We start from the raw sequence: 18,444 nt of genomic DNA, 5'->3' as shown, positions 1-18,444 counted from the left end.
GTAGAAGAGATGCAATAGGAAGAAGATGAAAGGTGGCTTACGTCCATACCATCGTCAGGCCATTTGAGGTGGCGGGGACTGCAATGGCCATCCACCGATTGGCTGGGACTCCTGGGCGGGTCTTCTCTAGTCCATCCAATTTTCGCCATAGGATGTCACAGCCTTCTTTGCATACCCTTATTTAACCCACACAAAGATGCCAACGGCAGGCGTGACATAATTTTTTGACGCATTATAAAGGATTAGGAAAAAGATAAAAAGCAGCTTACGGCCATACCTCTCTGGTTCCGCCCGATCTCGTCTGATCTCGGAAGCTAAGCAGAGCAGGGCCTGGTTAGTACCTGGATGGAAGACCGCCTGGGAATCCCAGGTGCCGTAAGCTTTTTCACTTCTCTCTGAAAGCTGCAGAGCGCCGCAGATTGTACACCTACAAATTACAAAAAGTATATCACATTGTTGAAGAGATGCATGTTTATTGTTGTTTTAACGTTGGATATGAAAGGCATTTAGACAATGTTATCAAACATGATTCCGTTTCATGGTTGCTAAATTAGTGTTGATCAACATTTAACAATTGGCATACTTTTGTTTGTAATTTAGCCGTTGAAATACAGGTGCTAACCAAACATGTTAGATTTACCAAAGAAGAAAAGTAAAGTTCCCTTTAGGTTTTAGGAACCTCTCTTGCCAATGCTAAGAACTGCTTCAATTTTAGAAAAAGAAACTTCTGATTATCTTTGACACGTTTTAAAGGATTAGGAAAAAGATGAAAAGCAGCTTACGGCCATACCTCTCTGGTTCCGCCCGATCTCGTCTGATCTCGGAAGCTAAGCAGAGCATGGCCTGGTTAGTACCTGAATGGAAGACCGCCTGGGAATCCCAGGTGCCGTAAGCTTTTTCACTTCTCTCTCTGAAAGCCGCCCAGCGCCGTAGCTTGTACACCTACACAATTGTAAAAAGTTGATCACATTGTAGAAGAGATGCAATAGGAAGAAGATGAAAGGTGGCTTACGTCCATACCATCGTCAGGCCATTTGAGGTGGCGGGGACTGCAATGGCCATCCACCGATTGGCTGGGACTCCTGGGCGGGTCTTCTCTAGTCCATCCAATTTTCGCCATAGGATGTCACAGCCTTCTTTGCATACCCTTATTTAACCCACACAAAGATGCCAACGGCAGGCGTGACATAATTTTTTGACGCATTATAAAGGATTAGGAAAAAGATAAAAAGCAGCTTACGGCCATACCTCTCTGGTTCCGCCCGATCTCGTCTGATCTCGGAAGCTAAGCAGAGCAGGGCCTGGTTAGTACCTGGATGGAAGACCGCCTGGGAATCCCAGGTGCCGTAAGCTTTTTCACTTCTCTCTGAAAGCTGCAGAGCGCCGCAGATTGTACACCTACAAATTACAAAAAGTATATCACATTGTTGAAGAGATGCATGTTTATTGTTGTTTTAACGTTGGATATGAAAGGCATTTAGACAATATTATCAAACATGATTCCGTTTCATGGTTGCTAAATTAGTGTTGATCAACATTTAACAATTGGCATACTTTTGTTTGTAATTTAGCCGTTGAAATACAGGTGCTAACCAAACATGTTAGATTTACCAAAGAAGAAAAGTAAAGTTCCCTTTAGGTTTTAGGAACCTCTCTTGCCAATGCTAAGAACTGCTTCAATTTTAGAAAAAGAAACTTCTGATTATCTTTGACACGTTTTAAAGGATTAGGAAAAAGATGAAAAGCAGCTTACGGCCATACCTCTCTGGTTCCGCCCGATCTCGTCTGATCTCGGAAGCTAAGCAGAGCAGGGCCTGGTTAGTACCTGAATGGAAGACCGCCTGGGAATCCCAGGTGCCGTAAGCTTTTTCACTTCTCTCTCTGAAAGCCGCCCAGCGCCGTAGCTTGTACACCTACACAATTGTAAAAAGTTGATCACATTGTAGAAGAGATGCAATAGGAAGAAGATGAAAGGTGGCTTACGTCCATACCATCGTCAGGCCATTTGAGGTGGCGGGGACTGCAATGGCCATCCACCGATTGGCTGGGACTCCTGGGCGGGTCTTCTCTAGTCCATCCAATTTTCGCCATAGGATGTCACAGCCTTCTTTGCATACCCTTATTTAACCCACACAAAGATGCCAACGGCAGGCGTGACATAATTTTTTGACGCATTATAAAGGATTAGGAAAAAGATAAAAAGCAGCTTACGGCCATACCTCTCTGGTTCCGCCCGATCTCGTCTGATCTCGGAAGCTAAGCAGAGCAGGGCCTGGTTAGTACCTGGATGGAAGACCGCCTGGGAATCCCAGGTGCCGTAAGCTTTTTCACTTCTCTCTGAAAGCTGCAGAGCGCCGCAGATTGTACACCTACAAATTACAAAAAGTATATCACATTGTTGAAGAGATGCATGTTTATTGTTGTTTTAACGTTGGATATGAAAGGCATTTAGACAATATTATCAAACATGATTCCGTTTCATGGTTGCTAAATTAGTGTTGATCAACATTTAACAATTGGCATACTTTTGTTTGTAATTTAGCCGTTGAAATACAGGTGCTAACCAAACATGTTAGATTTACCAAAGAAGAAAAGTAAAGTTCCCTTTAGGTTTTAGGAACCTCTCTTGCCAATGCTAAGAACTGCTTCAATTTTAGAAAAAGAAACTTCTGATTATCTTTGACACGTTTTAAAGGATTAGGAAAAAGATGAAAAGCAGCTTACGGCCATACCTCTCTGGTTCCGCCCGATCTCGTCTGATCTCGGAAGCTAAGCAGAGCAGGGCCTGGTTAGTACCTGAATGGAAGACCGCCTGGGAATCCCAGGTGCCGTAAGCTTTTTCACTTCTCTCTCTGAAAGCCGCCCAGCGCCGTAGCTTGTACACCTACACAATTGTAAAAAGTTGATCACATTGTAGAAGAGATGCAATAGGAAGAAGATGAAAGGTGGCTTACGTCCATACCATCGTCAGGCCATTTGAGGTGGCGGGGACTGCAATGGCCATCCACCGATTGGCTGGGACTCCTGGGCGGGTCTTCTCTAGTCCATCCAATTTTCGCCATAGGATGTCACAGCCTTCTTTGCATACCCTTATTTAACCCACACAAAGATGCCAACGGCAGGCGTGACATAATTTTTTGACGCATTATAAAGGATTAGGAAAAAGATAAAAAGCAGCTTACGGCCATACCTCTCTGGTTCCGCCCGATCTCGTCTGATCTCGGAAGCTAAGCAGAGCAGGGCCTGGTTAGTACCTGGATGGAAGACCGCCTGGGAATCCCAGGTGCCGTAAGCTTTTTCACTTCTCTCTGAAAGCTGCAGAGCGCCGCAGATTGTACACCTACAAATTACAAAAAGTATATCACATTGTTGAAGAGATGCATGTTTATTGTTGTTTTAACGTTGGATATGAAAGGCATTTAGACAATATTATCAAACATGATTCCGTTTCATGGTTGCTAAATTAGTGTTGATCAACATTTAACAATTGGCATACTTTTGTTTGTAATTTAGCCGTTGAAATACAGGTGCTAACCAAACATGTTAGATTTACCAAAGAAGAAAAGTAAAGTTCCCTTTAGGTTTTAGGAACCTCTCTTGCCAATGCTAAGAACTGCTTCAATTTTAGAAAAAGAAACTTCTGATTATCTTTGACACGTTTTAAAGGATTAGGAAAAAGATGAAAAGCAGCTTACGGCCATACCTCTCTGGTTCCGCCCGATCTCGTCTGATCTCGGAAGCTAAGCAGAGCAGGGCCTGGTTAGTACCTGGATGGAAGACCGCCTGGGAATCCCAGGTGCCGTAAGCTTTTTCACTTCTCTCTCTGAAAGCCGCCCAGCGCCGTAGCTTGTACACCTACACAATTGTAAAAAGTTGATCACATTGTAGAAGAGATGCAATAGGAAGAAGATGAAAGGTGGCTTACGTCCATACCATCGTCAGGCCATTTGAGGTGGCGGGGACTGCAATGGCCATCCACCGATTGGCTGGGACTCCTGGGCGGGTCTTCTCTAGTCCATCCAATTTTCGCCATAGGATGTCACAGCCTTCTTTGCATACCCTTATTTAACCCACACAAAGATGCCAATGGCAGGCGTGACATAATTTTTTGACGCATTATAAAGGATTAGGAAAAAGATAAAAAGCAGCTTACGGCCATACCTCTCTGGTTCCGCCCGATCTCGTCTGATCTCGGAAGCTAAGCAGAGCAGGGCCTGGTTAGTACCTGGATGGAAGACCGCCTGGGAATCCCAGGTGCCGTAAGCTTTTTCACTTCTCTCTGAAAGCTGCAGAGCGCCGCAGATTGTACACCTACAAATTACAAAAAGTATATCACATTGTTGAAGAGATGCATGTTTATTGTTGTTTTAACGTTGGATATGAAAGGCATTTAGACAATATTATCAAACATGATTCCGTTTCATGGTTGCTAAATTAGTGTTGATCAACATTTAACAATTGGCATACTTTTGTTTGTAATTTAGCCGTTGAAATACAGGTGCTAACCAAACATGTTAGATTTACCAAAGAAGAAAAGTAAAGTTCCCTTTAGGTTTTAGGAACCTCTCTTGCCAATGCTAAGAACTGCTTCAATTTTAGAAAAAGAAACTTCTGATTATCTTTGACACGTTTTAAAGGATTAGGAAAAAGATGAAAAGCAGCTTACGGCCATACCTCTCTGGTTCCGCCCGATCTCGTCTGATCTCGGAAGCTAAGCAGAGCAGGGCCTGGTTAGTACCTGAATGGAAGACCGCCTGGGAATCCCAGGTGCCGTAAGCTTTTTCACTTCTCTCTCTGAAAGCCGCCCAGCGCCGTAGCTTGTACACCTACACAATTGTAAAAAGTTGATCACATTGTAGAAGAGATGCAATAGGAAGAAGATGAAAGGTGGCTTACGTCCATACCATCGTCAGGCCATTTGAGGTGGCGGGGACTGCAATGGCCATCCACCGATTGGCTGGGACTCCTGGGCGGGTCTTCTCTAGTCCATCCAATTTTCGCCATAGGATGTCACAGCCTTCTTTGCATACCCTTATTTAACCCACACAAAGATGCCAACGGCAGGCGTGACATAATTTTTTGACGCATTATAAAGGATTAGGAAAAAGATAAAAAGCAGCTTACGGCCATACCTCTCTGGTTCCGCCCGATCTCGTCTGATCTCGGAAGCTAAGCAGAGCAGGGCCTGGTTAGTACCTGGATGGAAGACCGCCTGGGAATCCCAGGTGCCGTAAGCTTTTTCACTTCTCTCTGAAAGCTGCAGAGCGCCGCAGATTGTACACCTACAAATTACAAAAAGTATATCACATTGTTGAAGAGATGCATGTTTATTGTTGTTTTAACGTTGGATATGAAAGGCATTTAGACAATATTATCAAACATGATTCCGTTTCATGGTTGCTAAATTAGTGTTGATCAACATTTAACAATTGGCATACTTTTGTTTGTAATTTAGCCGTTGAAATACAGGTGCTAACCAAACATGTTAGATTTACCAAAGAAGAAAAGTAAAGTTCCCTTTAGGTTTTAGGAACCTCTCTTGCCAATGCTAAGAACTGCTTCAATTTTAGAAAAAGAAACTTCTGATTATCTTTGACACGTTTTAAAGGATTAGGAAAAAGATGAAAAGCAGCTTACGGCCATACCTCTCTGGTTCCGCCCGATCTCGTCTGATCTCGGAAGCTAAGCAGAGCAGGGCCTGGTTAGTACCTGGATGGAAGACCGCCTGGGAATCCCAGGTGCCGTAAGCTTTTTCACTTCTCTCTCTGAAAGCCGCCCAGCGCCGTAGCTTGTACACCTACACAATTGTAAAAAGTTGATCACATTGTAGAAGAGATGCAATAGGAAGAAGATGAAAGGTGGCTTACGTCCATACCATCGTCAGGCCATTTGAGGTGGCGGGGACTGCAATGGCCATCCACCGATTGGCTGGGACTCCTGGGCGGGTCTTCTCTAGTCCATCCAATTTTCGCCATAGGATGTCACAGCCTTCTTTGCATACCCTTATTTAACCCACACAAAGATGCCAATGGCAGGCGTGACATAATTTTTTGACGCATTATAAAGGATTAGGAAAAAGATAAAAAGCAGCTTACGGCCATACCTCTCTGGTTCCGCCCGATCTCGTCTGATCTCGGAAGCTAAGCAGAGCAGGGCCTGGTTAGTACCTGGATGGAAGACCGCCTGGGAATCCCAGGTGCCGTAAGCTTTTTCACTTCTCTCTGAAAGCTGCAGAGCGCCGCAGATTGTACACCTACAAATTACAAAAAGTATATCACATTGTTGAAGAGATGCATGTTTATTGTTGTTTTAACGTTGGATATGAAAGGCATTTAGACAATATTATCAAACATGATTCCGTTTCATGGTTGCTAAATTAGTGTTGATCAACATTTAACAATTGGCATACTTTTGTTTGTAATTTAGCCGTTGAAATACAGGTGCTAACCAAACATGTTAGATTTACCAAAGAAGAAAAGTAAAGTTCCCTTTAGGTTTTAGGAACCTCTCTTGCCAATGCTAAGAACTGCTTCAATTTTAGAAAAAGAAACTTCTGATTATCTTTGACACGTTTTAAAGGATTAGGAAAAAGATGAAAAGCAGCTTACGGCCATACCTCTCTGGTTCCGCCCGATCTCGTCTGATCTCGGAAGCTAAGCAGAGCAGGGCCTGGTTAGTACCTGAATGGAAGACCGCCTGGGAATCCCAGGTGCCGTAAGCTTTTTCACTTCTCTCTCTGAAAGCCGCCCAGCGCCGTAGCTTGTACACCTACACAATTGTAAAAAGTTGATCACATTGTAGAAGAGATGCAATAGGAAGAAGATGAAAGGTGGCTTACGTCCATACCATCGTCAGGCCATTTGAGGTGGCGGGGACTGCAATGGCCATCCACCGATTGGCTGGGACTCCTGGGCGGGTCTTCTCTAGTCCATCCAATTTTCGCCATAGGATGTCACAGCCTTCTTTGCATACCCTTATTTAACCCACACAAAGATGCCAACGGCAGGCGTGACATAATTTTTTGACGCATTATAAAGGATTAGGAAAAAGATAAAAAGCAGCTTACGGCCATACCTCTCTGGTTCCGCCCGATCTCGTCTGATCTCGGAAGCTAAGCAGAGCAGGGCCTGGTTAGTACCTGGATGGAAGACCGCCTGGGAATCCCAGGTGCCGTAAGCTTTTTCACTTCTCTCTGAAAGCTGCAGAGCGCCGCAGATTGTACACCTACAAATTACAAAAAGTATATCACATTGTTGAAGAGATGCATGTTTATTGTTGTTTTAACGTTGGATATGAAAGGCATTTAGACAATATTATCAAACATGATTCCGTTTCATGGTTGCTAAATTAGTGTTGATCAACATTTAACAATTGGCATACTTTTGTTTGTAATTTAGCCGTTGAAATACAGGTGCTAACCAAACATGTTAGATTTACCAAAGAAGAAAAGTAAAGTTCCCTTTAGGTTTTAGGAACCTCTCTTGCCAATGCTAAGAACTGCTTCAATTTTAGAAAAAGAAACTTCTGATTATCTTTGACACGTTTTAAAGGATTAGGAAAAAGATGAAAAGCAGCTTACGGCCATACCTCTCTGGTTCCGCCCGATCTCGTCTGATCTCGGAAGCTAAGCAGAGCAGGGCCTGGTTAGTACCTGAATGGAAGACCGCCTGGGAATCCCAGGTGCCGTAAGCTTTTTCACTTCTCTCTCTGAAAGCCGCCCAGCGCCGTAGCTTGTACACCTACACAATTGTAAAAAGTTGATCACATTGTAGAAGAGATGCAATAGGAAGAAGATGAAAGGTGGCTTACGTCCATACCATCGTCAGGCCATTTGAGGTGGCGGGGACTGCAATGGCCATCCACCGATTGGCTGGGACTCCTGGGCGGGTCTTCTCTAGTCCATCCAATTTTCGCCATAGGATGTCACAGCCTTCTTTGCATACCCTTATTTAACCCACACAAAGATGCCAACGGCAGGCGTGACATAATTTTTTGACGCATTATAAAGGATTAGGAAAAAGATAAAAAGCAGCTTACGGCCATACCTCTCTGGTTCCGCCCGATCTCGTCTGATCTCGGAAGCTAAGCAGAGCAGGGCCTGGTTAGTACCTGGATGGAAGACCGCCTGGGAATCCCAGGTGCCGTAAGCTTTTTCACTTCTCTCTGAAAGCTGCAGAGCGCCGCAGATTGTACACCTACAAATTACAAAAAGTATATCACATTGTTGAAGAGATGCATGTTTATTGTTGTTTTAACGTTGGATATGAAAGGCATTTAGACAATATTATCAAACATGATTCCGTTTCATGGTTGCTAAATTAGTGTTGATCAACATTTAACAATTGGCATACTTTTGTTTGTAATTTAGCCGTTGAAATACAGGTGCTAACCAAACATGTTAGATTTACCAAAGAAGAAAAGTAAAGTTCCCTTTAGGTTTTAGGAACCTCTCTTGCCAATGCTAAGAACTGCTTCAATTTTAGAAAAAGAAACTTCTGATTATCTTTGACACGTTTTAAAGGATTAGGAAAAAGATGAAAAGCAGCTTACGGCCATACCTCTCTGGTTCCGCCCGATCTCGTCTGATCTCGGAAGCTAAGCAGAGCAGGGCCTGGTTAGTACCTGAATGGAAGACCGCCTGGGAATCCCAGGTGCCGTAAGCTTTTTCACTTCTCTCTCTGAAAGCCGCCCAGCGCCGTAGCTTGTACACCTACACAATTGTAAAAAGTTGATCACATTGTAGAAGAGATGCAATAGGAAGAAGATGAAAGGTGGCTTACGTCCATACCATCGTCAGGCCATTTGAGGTGGCGGGGACTGCAATGGCCATCCACCGATTGGCTGGGACTCCTGGGCGGGTCTTCTCTAGTCCATCCAATTTTCGCCATAGGATGTCACAGCCTTCTTTGCATACCCTTATTTAACCCACACAAAGATGCCAACGGCAGGCGTGACATAATTTTTTGACGCATTATAAAGGATTAGGAAAAAGATAAAAAGCAGCTTACGGCCATACCTCTCTGGTTCCGCCCGATCTCGTCTGATCTCGGAAGCTAAGCAGAGCAGGGCCTGGTTAGTACCTGGATGGAAGACCGCCTGGGAATCCCAGGTGCCGTAAGCTTTTTCACTTCTCTCTGAAAGCTGCAGAGCGCCGCAGATTGTACACCTACAAATTACAAAAAGTATATCACATTGTTGAAGAGATGCATGTTTATTGTTGTTTTAACGTTGGATATGAAAGGCATTTAGACAATATTATCAAACATGATTCCGTTTCATGGTTGCTAAATTAGTGTTGATCAACATTTAACAATTGGCATACTTTTGTTTGTAATTTAGCCGTTGAAATACAGGTGCTAACCAAACATGTTAGATTTACCAAAGAAGAAAAGTAAAGTTCCCTTTAGGTTTTAGGAACCTCTCTTGCCAATGCTAAGAACTGCTTCAATTTTAGAAAAAGAAACTTCTGATTATCTTTGACACGTTTTAAAGGATTAGGAAAAAGATGAAAAGCAGCTTACGGCCATACCTCTCTGGTTCCGCCCGATCTCGTCTGATCTCGGAAGCTAAGCAGAGCAGGGCCTGGTTAGTACCTGGATGGAAGACCGCCTGGGAATCCCAGGTGCCGTAAGCTTTTTCACTTCTCTCTCTGAAAGCCGCCCAGCGCCGTAGCTTGTACACCTACACAATTGTAAAAAGTTGATCACATTGTAGAAGAGATGCAATAGGAAGAAGATGAAAGGTGGCTTACGTCCATACCATCGTCAGGCCATTTGAGGTGGCGGGGACTGCAATGGCCATCCACCGATTGGCTGGGACTCCTGGGCGGGTCTTCTCTAGTCCATCCAATTTTCGCCATAGGATGTCACAGCCTTCTTTGCATACCCTTATTTAACCCACACAAAGATGCCAATGGCAGGCGTGACATAATTTTTTGACGCATTATAAAGGATTAGGAAAAAGATAAAAAGCAGCTTACGGCCATACCTCTCTGGTTCCGCCCGATCTCGTCTGATCTCGGAAGCTAAGCAGAGCAGGGCCTGGTTAGTACCTGGATGGAAGACCGCCTGGGAATCCCAGGTGCCGTAAGCTTTTTCACTTCTCTCTGAAAGCTGCAGAGCGCCGCAGATTGTACACCTACAAATTACAAAAAGTATATCACATTGTTGAAGAGATGCATGTTTATTGTTGTTTTAACGTTGGATATGAAAGGCATTTAGACAATATTATCAAACATGATTCCGTTTCATGGTTGCTAAATTAGTGTTGATCAACATTTAACAATTGGCATACTTTTGTTTGTAATTTAGCCGTTGAAATACAGGTGCTAACCAAACATGTTAGATTTACCAAAGAAGAAAAGTAAAGTTCCCTTTAGGTTTTAGGAACCTCTCTTGCCAATGCTAAGAACTGCTTCAATTTTAGAAAAAGAAACTTCTGATTATCTTTGACACGTTTTAAAGGATTAGGAAAAAGATGAAAAGCAGCTTACGGCCATACCTCTCTGGTTCCGCCCGATCTCGTCTGATCTCGGAAGCTAAGCAGAGCAGGGCCTGGTTAGTACCTGAATGGAAGACCGCCTGGGAATCCCAGGTGCCGTAAGCTTTTTCACTTCTCTCTCTGAAAGCCGCCCAGCGCCGTAGCTTGTACACCTACACAATTGTAAAAAGTTGATCACATTGTAGAAGAGATGCAATAGGAAGAAGATGAAAGGTGGCTTACGTCCATACCATCGTCAGGCCATTTGAGGTGGCGGGGACTGCAATGGCCATCCACCGATTGGCTGGGACTCCTGGGCGGGTCTTCTCTAGTCCATCCAATTTTCGCCATAGGATGTCACAGCCTTCTTTGCATACCCTTATTTAACCCACACAAAGATGCCAACGGCAGGCGTGACATAATTTTTTGACGCATTATAAAGGATTAGGAAAAAGATAAAAAGCAGCTTACGGCCATACCTCTCTGGTTCCGCCCGATCTCGTCTGATCTCGGAAGCTAAGCAGAGCAGGGCCTGGTTAGTACCTGGATGGAAGACCGCCTGGGAATCCCAGGTGCCGTAAGCTTTTTCACTTCTCTCTGAAAGCTGCAGAGCGCCGCAGATTGTACACCTACAAATTACAAAAAGTATATCACATTGTTGAAGAGATGCATGTTTATTGTTGTTTTAACGTTGGATATGAAAGGCATTTAGACAATATTATCAAACATGATTCCGTTTCATGGTTGCTAAATTAGTGTTGATCAACATTTAACAATTGGCATACTTTTGTTTGTAATTTAGCCGTTGAAATACAGGTGCTAACCAAACATGTTAGATTTACCAAAGAAGAAAAGTAAAGTTCCCTTTAGGTTTTAGGAACCTCTCTTGCCAATGCTAAGAACTGCTTCAATTTTAGAAAAAGAAACTTCTGATTATCTTTGACACGTTTTAAAGGATTAGGAAAAAGATGAAAAGCAGCTTACGGCCATACCTCTCTGGTTCCGCCCGATCTCGTCTGATCTCGGAAGCTAAGCAGAGCAGGGCCTGGTTAGTACCTGAATGGAAGACCGCCTGGGAATCCCAGGTGCCGTAAGCTTTTTCACTTCTCTCTCTGAAAGCCGCCCAGCGCCGTAGCTTGTACACCTACACAATTGTAAAAAGTTGATCACATTGTAGAAGAGATGCAATAGGAAGAAGATGAAAGGTGGCTTACGTCCATACCATCGTCAGGCCATTTGAGGTGGCGGGGACTGCAATGGCCATCCACCGATTGGCTGGGACTCCTGGGCGGGTCTTCTCTAGTCCATCCAATTTTCGCCATAGGATGTCACAGCCTTCTTTGCATACCCTTATTTAACCCACACAAAGATGCCAACGGCAGGCGTGACATAATTTTTTGACGCATTATAAAGGATTAGGAAAAAGATAAAAAGCAGCTTACGGCCATACCTCTCTGGTTCCGCCCGATCTCGTCTGATCTCGGAAGCTAAGCAGAGCAGGGCCTGGTTAGTACCTGGATGGAAGACCGCCTGGGAATCCCAGGTGCCGTAAGCTTTTTCACTTCTCTCTGAAAGCTGCAGAGCGCCGCAGATTGTACACCTACAAATTACAAAAAGTATATCACATTGTTGAAGAGATGCATGTTTATTGTTGTTTTAACGTTGGATATGAAAGGCATTTAGACAATATTATCAAACATGATTCCGTTTCATGGTTGCTAAATTAGTGTTGATCAACATTTAACAATTGGCATACTTTTGTTTGTAATTTAGCCGTTGAAATACAGGTGCTAACCAAACATGTTAGATTTACCAAAGAAGAAAAGTAAAGTTCCCTTTAGGTTTTAGGAACCTCTCTTGCCAATGCTAAGAACTGCTTCAATTTTAGAAAAAGAAACTTCTGATTATCTTTGACACGTTTTAAAGGATTAGGAAAAAGATGAAAAGCAGCTTACGGCCATACCTCTCTGGTTCCGCCCGATCTCGTCTGATCTCGGAAGCTAAGCAGAGCAGGGCCTGGTTAGTACCTGGATGGAAGACCGCCTGGGAATCCCAGGTGCCGTAAGCTTTTTCACTTCTCTCTCTGAAAGCCGCCCAGCGCCGTAGCTTGTACACCTACACAATTGTAAAAAGTTGATCACATTGTAGAAGAGATGCAATAGGAAGAAGATGAAAGGTGGCTTACGTCCATACCATCGTCAGGCCATTTGAGGTGGCGGGGACTGCAATGGCCATCCACCGATTGGCTGGGACTCCTGGGCGGGTCTTCTCTAGTCCATCCAATTTTCGCCATAGGATGTCACAGCCTTCTTTGCATACCCTTATTTAACCCACACAAAGATGCCAATGGCAGGCGTGACATAATTTTTTGACGCATTATAAAGGATTAGGAAAAAGATAAAAAGCAGCTTACGGCCATACCTCTCTGGTTCCGCCCGATCTCGTCTGATCTCGGAAGCTAAGCAGAGCAGGGCCTGGTTAGTACCTGGATGGAAGACCGCCTGGGAATCCCAGGTGCCGTAAGCTTTTTCACTTCTCTCTGAAAGCTGCAGAGCGCCGCAGATTGTACACCTACAAATTACAAAAAGTATATCACATTGTTGAAGAGATGCATGTTTATTGTTGTTTTAACGTTGGATATGAAAGGCATTTAGACAATATTATCAAACATGATTCCGTTTCATGGTTGCTAAATTAGTGTTGATCAACATTTAACAATTGGCATACTTTTGTTTGTAATTTAGCCGTTGAAATACAGGTGCTAACCAAACATGTTAGATTTACCAAAGAAGAAAAGTAAAGTTCCCTTTAGGTTTTAGGAACCTCTCTTGCCAATGCTAAGAACTGCTTCAATTTTAGAAAAAGAAACTTCTGATTATCTTTGACACGTTTTAAAGGATTAGGAAAAAGATGAAAAGCAGCTTACGGCCATACCTCTCTGGTTCCGCCCGATCTCGTCTGATCTCGGAAGCTAAGCAGAGCAGGGCCTGGTTAGTACCTGAATGGAAGACCGCCTGGGAATCCCAGGTGCCGTAAGCTTTTTCACTTCTCTCTCTGAAAGCCGCCCAGCGCCGTAGCTTGTACACCTACACAATTGTAAAAAGTTGATCACATTGTAGAAGAGATGCAATAGGAAGAAGATGAAAGGTGGCTTACGTCCATACCATCGTCAGGCCATTTGAGGTGGCGGGGACTGCAATGGCCATCCACCGATTGGCTGGGACTCCTGGGCGGGTCTTCTCTAGTCCATCCAATTTTCGCCATAGGATGTCACAGCCTTCTTTGCATACCCTTATTTAACCCACACAAAGATGCCAACGGCAGGCGTGACATAATTTTTTGACGCATTATAAAGGATTAGGAAAAAGATAAAAAGCAGCTTACGGCCATACCTCTCTGGTTCCGCCCGATCTCGTCTGATCTCGGAAGCTAAGCAGAGCAGGGCCTGGTTAGTACCTGGATGGAAGACCGCCTGGGAATCCCAGGTGCCGTAAGCTTTTTCACTTCTCTCTGAAAGCTGCAGAGCGCCGCAGATTGTACACCTACAAATTACAAAAAGTATATCACATTGTTGAAGAGATGCATGTTTATTGTTGTTTTAACGTTGGATATGAAAGGCATTTAGACAATATTATCAAACATGATTCCGTTTCATGGTTGCTAAATTAGTGTTGATCAACATTTAACAATTGGCATACTTTTGTTTGTAATTTAGCCGTTGAAATACAGGTGCTAACCAAACATGTTAGATTTACCAAAGAAGAAAAGTAAAGTTCCCTTTAGGTTTTAGGAACCTCTCTTGCCAATGCTAAGAACTGCTTCAATTTTAGAAAAAGAAACTTCTGATTATCTTTGACACGTTTTAAAGGATTAGGAAAAAGATGAAAAGCAGCTTACGGCCATACCTCTCTGGTTCCGCCCGATCTCGTCTGATCTCGGAAGCTAAGCAGAGCAGGGCCTGGTTAGTACCTGAATGGAAGACCGCCTGGGAATCCCAGGTGCCGTAAGCTTTTTCACTTCTCTCTCTGAAAGCCGCCCAGCGCCGTAGCTTGTACACCTACACAATTGTAAAAAGTTGATCACATTGTAGAAGAGATGCAATAGGAAGAAGATGAAAGGTGGCTTACGTCCATACCATCGTCAGGCCATTTGAGGTGGCGGGGACTGCAATGGCCATCCACCGATTGGCTGGGACTCCTGGGCGGGTCTTCTCTAGTCCATCCAATTTTCGCCATAGGATGTCACAGCCTTCTTTGCATACCCTTATTTAACCCACACAAAGATGCCAACGGCAGGCGTGACATAATTTTTTGACGCATTATAAAGGATTAGGAAAAAGATAAAAAGCAGCTTACGGCCATACCTCTCTGGTTCCGCCCGATCTCGTCTGATCTCGGAAGCTAAGCAGAGCAGGGCCTGGTTAGTACCTGGATGGAAGACCGCCTGGGAATCCCAGGTGCCGTAAGCTTTTTCACTTCTCTCTGAAAGCTGCAGAGCGCCGCAGATTGTACACCTACAAATTACAAAAAGTATATCACATTGTTGAAGAGATGCATGTTTATTGTTGTTTTAACGTTGGATATGAAAGGCATTTAGACAATATTATCAAACATGATTCCGTTTCATGGTTGCTAAATTAGTGTTGATCAACATTTAACAATTGGCATACTTTTGTTTGTAATTTAGCCGTTGAAATACAGGTGCTAACCAAACATGTTAGATTTACCAAAGAAGAAAAGTAAAGTTCCCTTTAGGTTTTAGGAACCTCTCTTGCCAATGCTAAGAACTGCTTCAATTTTAGAAAAAGAAACTTCTGATTATCTTTGACACGTTTTAAAGGATTAGGAAAAAGATGAAAAGCAGCTTACGGCCATACCTCTCTGGTTCCGCCCGATCTCGTCTGATCTCGGAAGCTAAGCAGAGCAGGGCCTGGTTAGTACCTGGATGGAAGACCGCCTGGGAATCCCAGGTGCCGTAAGCTTTTTCACTTCTCTCTCTGAAAGCCGCCCAGCGCCGTAGCTTGTACACCTACACAATTGTAAAAAGTTGATCACATTGTAGAAGAGATGCAATAGGAAGAAGATGAAAGGTGGCTTACGTCCATACCATCGTCAGGCCATTTGAGGTGGCGGGGACTGCAATGGCCATCCACCGATTGGCTGGGACTCCTGGGCGGGTCTTCTCTAGTCCATCCAATTTTCGCCATAGGATGTCACAGCCTTCTTTGCATACCCTTATTTAACCCACACAAAGATGCCAACGGCAGGCGTGACATAATTTTTTGACGCATTATAAAGGATTAGGAAAAAGATAAAAAGCAGCTTACGGCCATACCTCTCTGGTTCCGCCCGATCTCGTCTGATCTCGGAAGCTAAGCAGAGCAGGGCCTGGTTAGTACCTGGATGGAAGACCGCCTGGGAATCCCAGGTGCCGTAAGCTTTTTCACTTCTCTCTGAAAGCTGCAGAGCGCCGCAGATTGTACACCTACAAATTACAAAAAGTATATCACATTGTTGAAGAGATGCATGTTTATTGTTGTTTTAACGTTGGATATGAAAGGCATTTAGACAATATTATCAAACATGATTCCGTTTCATGGTTGCTAAATTAGTGTTGATCAACATTTAACAATTGGCATACTTTTGTTTGTAATTTAGCCGTTGAAATACAGGTGCTAACCAAACATGTTAGATTTACCAAAGAAGAAAAGTAAAGTTCCCTTTAGGTTTTAGGAACCTCTCTTGCCAATGCTAAGAACTGCTTCAATTTTAGAAAAAGAAACTTCTGATTATCTTTGACACGTTTTAAAGGATTAGGAAAAAGATGAAAAGCAGCTTACGGCCATACCTCTCTGGTTCCGCCCGATCTCGTCTGATCTCGGAAGCTAAGCAGAGCAGGGCCTGGTTAGTACCTGGATGGAAGACCGCCTGGGAATCCCAGGTGCCGTAAGCTTTTTCACTTCTCTCTCTGAAAGCCGCCCAGCGCCGTAGCTTGTACACCTACACAATTGTAAAAAGTTGATCACATTGTAGAAGAGATGCAATAGGAAGAAGATGAAAGGTGGCTTACGTCCATACCATCGTCAGGCCATTTGAGGTGGCGGGGACTGCAATGGCCATCCACCGATTGGCTGGGACTCCTGGGCGGGTCTTCTCTAGTCCATCCAATTTTCGCCATAGGATGTCACAGCCTTCTTTGCATACCCTTATTTAACCCACACAAAGATGCCAATGGCAGGCGTGACATAATTTTTTGACGCATTATAAAGGATTAGGAAAAAGATAAAAAGCAGCTTACGGCCATACCTCTCTGGTTCCGCCCGATCTCGTCTGATCTCGGAAGCTAAGCAGAGCAGGGCCTGGTTAGTACCTGGATGGAAGACCGCCTGGGAATCCCAGGTGCCGTAAGCTTTTTCACTTCTCTCTGAAAGCTGCAGAGCGCCGCAGATTGTACACCTACAAATTACAAAAAGTATATCACATTGTTGAAGAGATGCATGTTTATTGTTGTTTTAACGTTGGATATGAAAGGCATTTAGACAATATTATCAAACATGATTCCGTTTCATGGTTGCTAAATTAGTGTTGATCAACATTTAACAATTGGCATACTTTTGTTTGTAATTTAGCCGTTGAAATACAGGTGCTAACCAAACATGTTAGATTTACCAAAGAAGAAAAGTAAAGTTCCCTTTAGGTTTTAGGAACCTCTCTTGCCAATGCTAAGAACTGCTTCAATTTTAGAAAAAGAAACTTCTGATTATCTTTGACACGTTTTAAAGGATTAGGAAAAAGATGAAAAGCAGCTTACGGCCATACCTCTCTGGTTCCGCCCGATCTCGTCTGATCTCGGAAGCTAAGCAGAGCAGGGCCTGGTTAGTACCTGAATGGAAGACCGCCTGGGAATCCCAGGTGCCGTAAGCTTTTTCACTTCTCTCTCTGAAAGCCGCCCAGCGCCGTAGCTTGTACACCTACACAATTGTAAAAAGTTGATCACATTGTAGAAGAGATGCAATAGGAAGAAGATGAAAGGTGGCTTACGTCCATACCATCGTCAGGCCATTTGAGGTGGCGGGGACTGCAATGGCCATCCACCGATTGGCTGGGACTCCTGGGCGGGTCTTCTCTAGTCCATCCAATTTTCGCCATAGGATGTCACAGCCTTCTTTGCATACCCTTATTTAACCCACACAAAGATGCCAACGGCAGGCGTGACATAATTTTTTGACGCATTATAAAGGATTAGGAAAAAGATAAAAAGCAGCTTACGGCCATACCTCTCTGGTTCCGCCCGATCTCGTCTGATCTCGGAAGCTAAGCAGAGCAGGGCCTGGTTAGTACCTGGATGGAAGACCGCCTGGGAATCCCAGGTGCCGTAAGCTTTTTCACTTCTCTCTGAAAGCTGCAGAGCGCCGCAGATTGTACACCTACAAATTACAAAAAGTATATCACATTGTTGAAGAGATGCATGTTTATTGTTGTTTTAACGTTGGATATGAAAGGCATTTAGACAATATTATCAAACATGATTCCGTTTCATGGTTGCTAAATTAGTGTTGATCAACATTTAACAATTGGCATACTTTTGTTTGTAATTTAGCCGTTGAAATACAGGTGCTAACCAAACATGTTAGATTTACCAAAGAAGAAAAGTAAAGTTCCCTTTAGGTTTTAGGAACCTCTCTTGCCAATGCTAAGAACTGCTTCAATTTTAGAAAAAGAAACTTCTGATTATCTTTGACACGTTTTAAAGGATTAGGAAAAAGATGAAAAGCAGCTTACGGCCATACCTCTCTGGTTCCGCCCGATCTCGTCTGATCTCGGAAGCTAAGCAGAGCAGGGCCTGGTTAGTACCTGAATGGAAGACCGCCTGGGAATCCCAGGTGCCGTAAGCTTTTTCACTTCTCTCTCTGAAAGCCGCCCAGCGCCGTAGCTTGTACACCTACACAATTGTAAAAAGTTGATC

General features: G+C 43.8%; 38 non-coding genes across 38 annotated transcripts; all 38 read left to right on the top strand.

The window, feature by feature from the left end:
• Positions 1 to 263: 263 nt before the first annotated feature.
• On the top strand, positions 264 to 382 carry LOC134110737 (5S ribosomal RNA). Its single transcript, XR_009944120.1, has one exon. It is a non-coding gene; the product is annotated as a 5S ribosomal RNA (ribosomal RNA).
• Positions 383 to 776: 394 nt separating this feature from the next.
• LOC134111427 (5S ribosomal RNA) lies at positions 777 to 895 on the top strand. The gene has a single exon (XR_009944810.1). It is a non-coding gene; the product is annotated as a 5S ribosomal RNA (ribosomal RNA).
• Positions 896 to 1,234: 339 nt separating this feature from the next.
• Positions 1,235 to 1,353, top strand: LOC134110736 (5S ribosomal RNA). Its single transcript, XR_009944119.1, has one exon. It is a non-coding gene; the product is annotated as a 5S ribosomal RNA (ribosomal RNA).
• Positions 1,354 to 1,747: 394 nt separating this feature from the next.
• Positions 1,748 to 1,866, top strand: LOC134111109 (5S ribosomal RNA). The gene has a single exon (XR_009944492.1). It is a non-coding gene; the product is annotated as a 5S ribosomal RNA (ribosomal RNA).
• Positions 1,867 to 2,205: 339 nt separating this feature from the next.
• Positions 2,206 to 2,324, top strand: LOC134110735 (5S ribosomal RNA). Its single transcript, XR_009944118.1, has one exon. It is a non-coding gene; the product is annotated as a 5S ribosomal RNA (ribosomal RNA).
• A 394-nt stretch (positions 2,325 to 2,718) lies between these two features.
• LOC134111107 (5S ribosomal RNA) lies at positions 2,719 to 2,837 on the top strand. Its single transcript, XR_009944490.1, has one exon. It is a non-coding gene; the product is annotated as a 5S ribosomal RNA (ribosomal RNA).
• A 339-nt stretch (positions 2,838 to 3,176) lies between these two features.
• On the top strand, positions 3,177 to 3,295 carry LOC134110734 (5S ribosomal RNA). The gene has a single exon (XR_009944117.1). It is a non-coding gene; the product is annotated as a 5S ribosomal RNA (ribosomal RNA).
• Positions 3,296 to 3,689: 394 nt separating this feature from the next.
• On the top strand, positions 3,690 to 3,808 carry LOC134110733 (5S ribosomal RNA). Its single transcript, XR_009944116.1, has one exon. It is a non-coding gene; the product is annotated as a 5S ribosomal RNA (ribosomal RNA).
• A 339-nt stretch (positions 3,809 to 4,147) lies between these two features.
• LOC134110731 (5S ribosomal RNA) lies at positions 4,148 to 4,266 on the top strand. Its single transcript, XR_009944114.1, has one exon. It is a non-coding gene; the product is annotated as a 5S ribosomal RNA (ribosomal RNA).
• Positions 4,267 to 4,660: 394 nt separating this feature from the next.
• On the top strand, positions 4,661 to 4,779 carry LOC134111106 (5S ribosomal RNA). Its single transcript, XR_009944489.1, has one exon. It is a non-coding gene; the product is annotated as a 5S ribosomal RNA (ribosomal RNA).
• A 339-nt stretch (positions 4,780 to 5,118) lies between these two features.
• On the top strand, positions 5,119 to 5,237 carry LOC134110730 (5S ribosomal RNA). Its single transcript, XR_009944113.1, has one exon. It is a non-coding gene; the product is annotated as a 5S ribosomal RNA (ribosomal RNA).
• Positions 5,238 to 5,631: 394 nt separating this feature from the next.
• Positions 5,632 to 5,750, top strand: LOC134110729 (5S ribosomal RNA). Its single transcript, XR_009944112.1, has one exon. It is a non-coding gene; the product is annotated as a 5S ribosomal RNA (ribosomal RNA).
• Positions 5,751 to 6,089: 339 nt separating this feature from the next.
• LOC134110727 (5S ribosomal RNA) lies at positions 6,090 to 6,208 on the top strand. The gene has a single exon (XR_009944111.1). It is a non-coding gene; the product is annotated as a 5S ribosomal RNA (ribosomal RNA).
• A 394-nt stretch (positions 6,209 to 6,602) lies between these two features.
• On the top strand, positions 6,603 to 6,721 carry LOC134111105 (5S ribosomal RNA). The gene has a single exon (XR_009944488.1). It is a non-coding gene; the product is annotated as a 5S ribosomal RNA (ribosomal RNA).
• A 339-nt stretch (positions 6,722 to 7,060) lies between these two features.
• LOC134110726 (5S ribosomal RNA) lies at positions 7,061 to 7,179 on the top strand. Its single transcript, XR_009944110.1, has one exon. It is a non-coding gene; the product is annotated as a 5S ribosomal RNA (ribosomal RNA).
• A 394-nt stretch (positions 7,180 to 7,573) lies between these two features.
• On the top strand, positions 7,574 to 7,692 carry LOC134111104 (5S ribosomal RNA). Its single transcript, XR_009944487.1, has one exon. It is a non-coding gene; the product is annotated as a 5S ribosomal RNA (ribosomal RNA).
• A 339-nt stretch (positions 7,693 to 8,031) lies between these two features.
• Positions 8,032 to 8,150, top strand: LOC134110724 (5S ribosomal RNA). The gene has a single exon (XR_009944108.1). It is a non-coding gene; the product is annotated as a 5S ribosomal RNA (ribosomal RNA).
• Positions 8,151 to 8,544: 394 nt separating this feature from the next.
• Positions 8,545 to 8,663, top strand: LOC134111103 (5S ribosomal RNA). Its single transcript, XR_009944486.1, has one exon. It is a non-coding gene; the product is annotated as a 5S ribosomal RNA (ribosomal RNA).
• A 339-nt stretch (positions 8,664 to 9,002) lies between these two features.
• Positions 9,003 to 9,121, top strand: LOC134110723 (5S ribosomal RNA). The gene has a single exon (XR_009944107.1). It is a non-coding gene; the product is annotated as a 5S ribosomal RNA (ribosomal RNA).
• Positions 9,122 to 9,515: 394 nt separating this feature from the next.
• LOC134110722 (5S ribosomal RNA) lies at positions 9,516 to 9,634 on the top strand. Its single transcript, XR_009944106.1, has one exon. It is a non-coding gene; the product is annotated as a 5S ribosomal RNA (ribosomal RNA).
• A 339-nt stretch (positions 9,635 to 9,973) lies between these two features.
• Positions 9,974 to 10,092, top strand: LOC134110721 (5S ribosomal RNA). The gene has a single exon (XR_009944105.1). It is a non-coding gene; the product is annotated as a 5S ribosomal RNA (ribosomal RNA).
• A 394-nt stretch (positions 10,093 to 10,486) lies between these two features.
• On the top strand, positions 10,487 to 10,605 carry LOC134111102 (5S ribosomal RNA). The gene has a single exon (XR_009944485.1). It is a non-coding gene; the product is annotated as a 5S ribosomal RNA (ribosomal RNA).
• A 339-nt stretch (positions 10,606 to 10,944) lies between these two features.
• Positions 10,945 to 11,063, top strand: LOC134110720 (5S ribosomal RNA). Its single transcript, XR_009944104.1, has one exon. It is a non-coding gene; the product is annotated as a 5S ribosomal RNA (ribosomal RNA).
• A 394-nt stretch (positions 11,064 to 11,457) lies between these two features.
• LOC134111101 (5S ribosomal RNA) lies at positions 11,458 to 11,576 on the top strand. Its single transcript, XR_009944484.1, has one exon. It is a non-coding gene; the product is annotated as a 5S ribosomal RNA (ribosomal RNA).
• A 339-nt stretch (positions 11,577 to 11,915) lies between these two features.
• On the top strand, positions 11,916 to 12,034 carry LOC134110718 (5S ribosomal RNA). Its single transcript, XR_009944102.1, has one exon. It is a non-coding gene; the product is annotated as a 5S ribosomal RNA (ribosomal RNA).
• A 394-nt stretch (positions 12,035 to 12,428) lies between these two features.
• LOC134110717 (5S ribosomal RNA) lies at positions 12,429 to 12,547 on the top strand. The gene has a single exon (XR_009944101.1). It is a non-coding gene; the product is annotated as a 5S ribosomal RNA (ribosomal RNA).
• A 339-nt stretch (positions 12,548 to 12,886) lies between these two features.
• On the top strand, positions 12,887 to 13,005 carry LOC134110716 (5S ribosomal RNA). The gene has a single exon (XR_009944100.1). It is a non-coding gene; the product is annotated as a 5S ribosomal RNA (ribosomal RNA).
• Positions 13,006 to 13,399: 394 nt separating this feature from the next.
• Positions 13,400 to 13,518, top strand: LOC134111100 (5S ribosomal RNA). The gene has a single exon (XR_009944483.1). It is a non-coding gene; the product is annotated as a 5S ribosomal RNA (ribosomal RNA).
• Positions 13,519 to 13,857: 339 nt separating this feature from the next.
• On the top strand, positions 13,858 to 13,976 carry LOC134110715 (5S ribosomal RNA). The gene has a single exon (XR_009944099.1). It is a non-coding gene; the product is annotated as a 5S ribosomal RNA (ribosomal RNA).
• Positions 13,977 to 14,370: 394 nt separating this feature from the next.
• On the top strand, positions 14,371 to 14,489 carry LOC134111099 (5S ribosomal RNA). The gene has a single exon (XR_009944482.1). It is a non-coding gene; the product is annotated as a 5S ribosomal RNA (ribosomal RNA).
• Positions 14,490 to 14,828: 339 nt separating this feature from the next.
• Positions 14,829 to 14,947, top strand: LOC134110714 (5S ribosomal RNA). Its single transcript, XR_009944098.1, has one exon. It is a non-coding gene; the product is annotated as a 5S ribosomal RNA (ribosomal RNA).
• Positions 14,948 to 15,341: 394 nt separating this feature from the next.
• LOC134110713 (5S ribosomal RNA) lies at positions 15,342 to 15,460 on the top strand. Its single transcript, XR_009944097.1, has one exon. It is a non-coding gene; the product is annotated as a 5S ribosomal RNA (ribosomal RNA).
• A 339-nt stretch (positions 15,461 to 15,799) lies between these two features.
• Positions 15,800 to 15,918, top strand: LOC134110712 (5S ribosomal RNA). The gene has a single exon (XR_009944096.1). It is a non-coding gene; the product is annotated as a 5S ribosomal RNA (ribosomal RNA).
• A 394-nt stretch (positions 15,919 to 16,312) lies between these two features.
• Positions 16,313 to 16,431, top strand: LOC134110711 (5S ribosomal RNA). The gene has a single exon (XR_009944095.1). It is a non-coding gene; the product is annotated as a 5S ribosomal RNA (ribosomal RNA).
• Positions 16,432 to 16,770: 339 nt separating this feature from the next.
• LOC134110710 (5S ribosomal RNA) lies at positions 16,771 to 16,889 on the top strand. The gene has a single exon (XR_009944094.1). It is a non-coding gene; the product is annotated as a 5S ribosomal RNA (ribosomal RNA).
• Positions 16,890 to 17,283: 394 nt separating this feature from the next.
• Positions 17,284 to 17,402, top strand: LOC134111098 (5S ribosomal RNA). The gene has a single exon (XR_009944481.1). It is a non-coding gene; the product is annotated as a 5S ribosomal RNA (ribosomal RNA).
• Positions 17,403 to 17,741: 339 nt separating this feature from the next.
• Positions 17,742 to 17,860, top strand: LOC134110709 (5S ribosomal RNA). Its single transcript, XR_009944093.1, has one exon. It is a non-coding gene; the product is annotated as a 5S ribosomal RNA (ribosomal RNA).
• Positions 17,861 to 18,254: 394 nt separating this feature from the next.
• On the top strand, positions 18,255 to 18,373 carry LOC134111096 (5S ribosomal RNA). Its single transcript, XR_009944479.1, has one exon. It is a non-coding gene; the product is annotated as a 5S ribosomal RNA (ribosomal RNA).
• The last annotated feature ends 71 nt before the right edge of the window (positions 18,374 to 18,444 follow it).

Source organism: Pungitius pungitius, unplaced genomic scaffold, assembly GCF_949316345.1.
Source record: "Pungitius pungitius unplaced genomic scaffold, fPunPun2.1 scaffold_29, whole genome shotgun sequence".
Taxonomy (NCBI): Eukaryota; Metazoa; Chordata; class Actinopteri; order Perciformes; family Gasterosteidae; genus Pungitius; species Pungitius pungitius.
Note: the sequence above shows the minus strand (reverse complement) of the source record. Positions and strands in the feature narration are given on the sequence as shown.